This window comes from Cottoperca gobio, chromosome 16 (assembly GCF_900634415.1).
Source record: "Cottoperca gobio chromosome 16, fCotGob3.1, whole genome shotgun sequence".
NCBI lineage: Eukaryota > Metazoa > Chordata > Actinopteri > Perciformes > Bovichtidae > Cottoperca > Cottoperca gobio.
The window spans coordinates 2,394,642-2,398,995 of NC_041370.1; positions in this window are offsets into that span (position 1 = coordinate 2,394,642).

Consider the following 4,354-nt stretch of genomic DNA (forward strand, 5'->3'; position numbering starts at 1 on the left):
CTCACTCTGCGTCTGTCGGAAAAGCCTTTTGGACCGCGGAGAAACCGTTACTAACGTCTTACTGCTGCCTACAAATCTGACGTTACGTCATTTATTTTCGCGGGGTTTCTTAATTGTAGTCAACACAAAAACATAATCTCACATTTTGAGACTGAATTGTTCGTTTTCATGCGTGTTTGTTTGTGGAAAATCAGCCACCTCGGGTCTGTGAATGGTCTCCATGGTGACAGCGTTGTACAGCCATTCAATAGACGATCTTTGCTTTGCACATGGCGACTTCTTCGATGTGTTTCCGTCCGTTTAAATGGAGCACAGCGCCCCCTGCTGGTAGCACCGTGTTGGTGCGCAATCGTAGCAGCAGTACTAGTTGTGGTTTTTATAGATTATTATTATTATTATCACTAGAAATAGCAGTTATTTGCAAAAAAGAAAATCAGCCTTAGTCAAATGAAAGGAATTATTATCATCTTTGTACAGACACATTCTGCCTCAGAGAAACCAAACCCAAACTCTTCATTGTTTCAACTCTAATCAAAAACATAATTTAAGGGCAGTGGTTGAAAGTAACTAAATATAAACTCAAGTTTACCTACAATTTTGAGGTAGGCTATAACTGTTCTTTACTTAAGCATTTCTATTTCCTGCTACTTTATACTACGTTACTCCACTGCAATATTGTATATTTTACTCCATTACATTTATCTGGCAGTTTTGGCTGTAGTCACTCTCTAGATTAAGATAAAATTATATAATTAATAAATAATATATAAACAAATTCAAATTAGAGAACATTTTCAAGATTTCAACATTTTTGCACAGGAAAAATTACATTAAAGCAGCTATAAGAGATATAAAAAAATGTGACAATGTGTGAAAGGTAATTATCACCCAAATCTGCCCCCCTCAGCTTTACGGAGCTTCAGCTCATCGTTTAGCTGTCTGACTACAACTTTAATGTTTTGGTTCACTCTCACGGCTCTCATAGCGTAATGTTTGGCCACAGCATGCAGCTGTTTTCTGAGAAAAAGCTCTCAAACCCCACTGAACACAACCTTCTCAGCACCAAACAGCAGCTAGTCTGGTGAACATAGAGCAGCATTTAGGTGCTAAAGATGGCGCTTTTTATCCTACATCCCTTCAGATCGATGCCAGAAAAAGGTGCGGCTCTATGTTGAATAGCAAACCTGCACAAGAGGCATCTTTCCTTTTTCTTAAGTATCATCAAATTCAGGCTGGTTCATGTAAGTCATCCATCTTATTCCTGTTGATTCATGCAGCACAGCAGAATAAAACACTTTAAAGTAAAATGGGAGACAGAACATGAGCATTGGATCACGTTTTGAATCAGCAGATGGCAGTGTGCAGCTCTCCAGCAGCTCAATATCACACATCAAGACTGCAAATGCAATGAATCTGCATTTATTTTCCATTTCCGCTGTTTCTGCACTGTAGTGCTGCAGTCGAGTCACCAAACCTTACATATGTCACACCAAAAGATATTTTATTGGATCGTATGTTGGCTCTTGATTGTCCGATTTAGTCGGATAATTAGTTTTTGATGTGTCTTTAAAACATCATAATGTAAAATGACAAATTAAAGCTGCTTTAATATTTTTACAGAACAAGCTGTAAACACAACACAAACATATGATCACCTCCTGAAGTCGTACGGGCTCATGTGCAAGATGATCAGCTACAAATTAGGGTAAAAAAACATCAAATGTTATCAAGTTCAAGTCCTCAGAAGTCCACGACAAGCCAAGTGAGATGGACTCGTGTTCTGCATCTGTGTCTGTCTTTTCCAGCAGGAATCAATATCACATAATTGATATTCTCCACGTGTATAACGATGATATTATTTTACAATGCTGAGTCAGACGTGAAAGAGTTGAATGTACGAGGATCAGAGTACAGACACTGTGTCATGCGAGAAGAGTAATACAGAACAATCCAATGAGCTGTCATTGACCTTTCGTTTGGCAAACCGCCGGCTTGTTCCGGTATAATCGTTGGCACAGATACACAAATGTAAAAATAAATGCTTGTGTTTCTGTCTCTGTATCAGCTGCTTGTATTGTTGGAGTCTCCTGTTTCCTACAGTCCCTGAAGGCTTCCTGAGCAGCGCTGTCACTATGCAGTGTGGTATAACTCTCCATATCAGTAAATAATCAATTCATTGGAAAAGAAAATGGCAAAAAGGATTATTTTAATTTACATAAAGATCTTCCCAGTTGCAAACATTTATAGATTTTTCAGAATACAGAGGAGGTCAGTGGTCGTGTACAACAGAATGCAAGCTAGCATGAACTCCGTCTGAGTCCCATGTTTGTCCCACAGATGTCAGAGTCCAAGAAAGGCCGACACTTCACGCTCCAACTTCCAGTTTCAACCTGACACAAACTATGGAAAATGTTTTCCTTAAATAAGAACTTCTGTTAAACGGCAACAAAATGCAACACACACATTCACAGAACAATTTTCAAGATGACATCCAGGACAACGAGATATGAGGAACATTTCATCCGGACAAACGGCATTGTCAATTACGTTTAGAGGGAAACGTATTTAACCATTTCGTTTTGATGCCTTAATGTAAGTGATTGTGTTGCGTTCTTTTTTACAACATTAACCACGTGTTTAAATCAGTGACAAGATACGTTTCCATCCATACGTAGTTGATGATGCAGTTTAGTTGTGTGGGAATGTCATTTTGCAGGAGACAGGGCGGGTTCATAGGGGGGCGTTGGGGTTCAGAGTCCGCGTTCTAGAACGCTTGTTGATCCTGGAGCCTGAGAGCAAGCGAGTGCTGACGGGGCTGCAGATCGAACAGGGGGGAGAAGGAGGGTACGTGTTGTCCTCCCACCTCAAGACTCGACCCTTAGCTCTGCTGGGGCCATTAGCGGTCCGTGCAGGGGGCCCATTGGGGACTCGGAGTTTGGTTGTGGGCGCCCTGTAGAGGTAGACGTCGCAGTGGGCAAAGGGATTCGCAGAAGAATTGAACCTGATGCTCTTGGCAAGGTGCAGCTCCACGTTGATGGTCACCTTACAATAAAGGAACATTCTGGTTAATGACGTGCAAAAGTACATTTTAAAAGTTGTTTTCTCACATGAACTCCAGACAATATGTGGAGACGCATGTTTCCCTTTCACACATGTAGCACGCGACAGATTGACGTCTGTCTGGGATCCTTTCTAACTCTCCTTCAGGTTTCTTCTGGTTTAGTTTACAGTTTTCCATAATCTGCTGCGAGGGTGTAAGCACAGAGGTTGTCGTGTGTTGTGTAGATTGTGAAGCCCCCTGAGACTAGATTGTAATTTGTGATATTGGGCTTTATAAATATAATGTGACTGATTGATTTGATTGACTGTCTCTCTCACTTACTGGAAATACTCAGTTTCAGCGGTGGCGCCTGGTTAGAGCGAGCAGGACGCACATGACGAGATGACGTGACACAGATGAAACCGCGGTCACTTAGCCGCTTCGTAATTTGAATTTAAAACAACCGAGTCTGAGATTTCGGCCGTTATCGACAGAAATCCGAAATCTCGTCATCTCTCCATTTGGACATTTTCGTTTTAGCGTTTTTGTGTAAATGACCGTCAGCCTGTTTGTTTTCTTCTTATTCACACACGGACATTACGCAGACTTAGTACTAGGCGAGGTCAAGTCCGTCCTCACAGTCAGCTCCTCCGGGTGATGTCTAGATCATGTCAGGGTTGCAGTGCACGTGTGAACGGAGCTATAGATATCCTGACACATAAACACACTGTAGTCATCGTTTCCTTAAAGCCAAATGTTGGGCGGATCACTCTCAGCCCTCTGAAGTCATCACGCTGCTCTGCTGCCAAACCAGTCACTCCTTCACGTGTGGTGCAGGATGGAGAAAGGGGGGGTTACTCTGCTTTAGACTGGTAATGTATCACCACATTTCCATCAGAAAAGAAGCCAAAGGGTCTTGTTCTGATCAGCAGCATTCCTCAGAGCCTCATTAGTAAACTAGACGGTGCCAGAACGATTCATTTAGACTTACCCCCCCCCTTCTCTTCTCTTTCCTTTGGTTTCAATCCTTTCTTTGTAAGACACACTGTGTGTGCTTGTGTGCGTGCATGCATGTCATTCTAAATTAGGTGTGCATCCATATGAGACTGTGTGTTTTGTTATGTCTGAGTCTAATAGAATGTGCATGCATGTAGTTCCAAATCTGTACATTTTGTGTTAATTTGAATTTCATAATCATACATGCATGACTGTGAACATGTTTCTGTGTGAATGCCTCCATCCTGCAATGCTGTGTGTGTGTGCGCCTGCATCAGCCAATCGCAACGGCCCCTTCAGGATCCCAACACCATCATT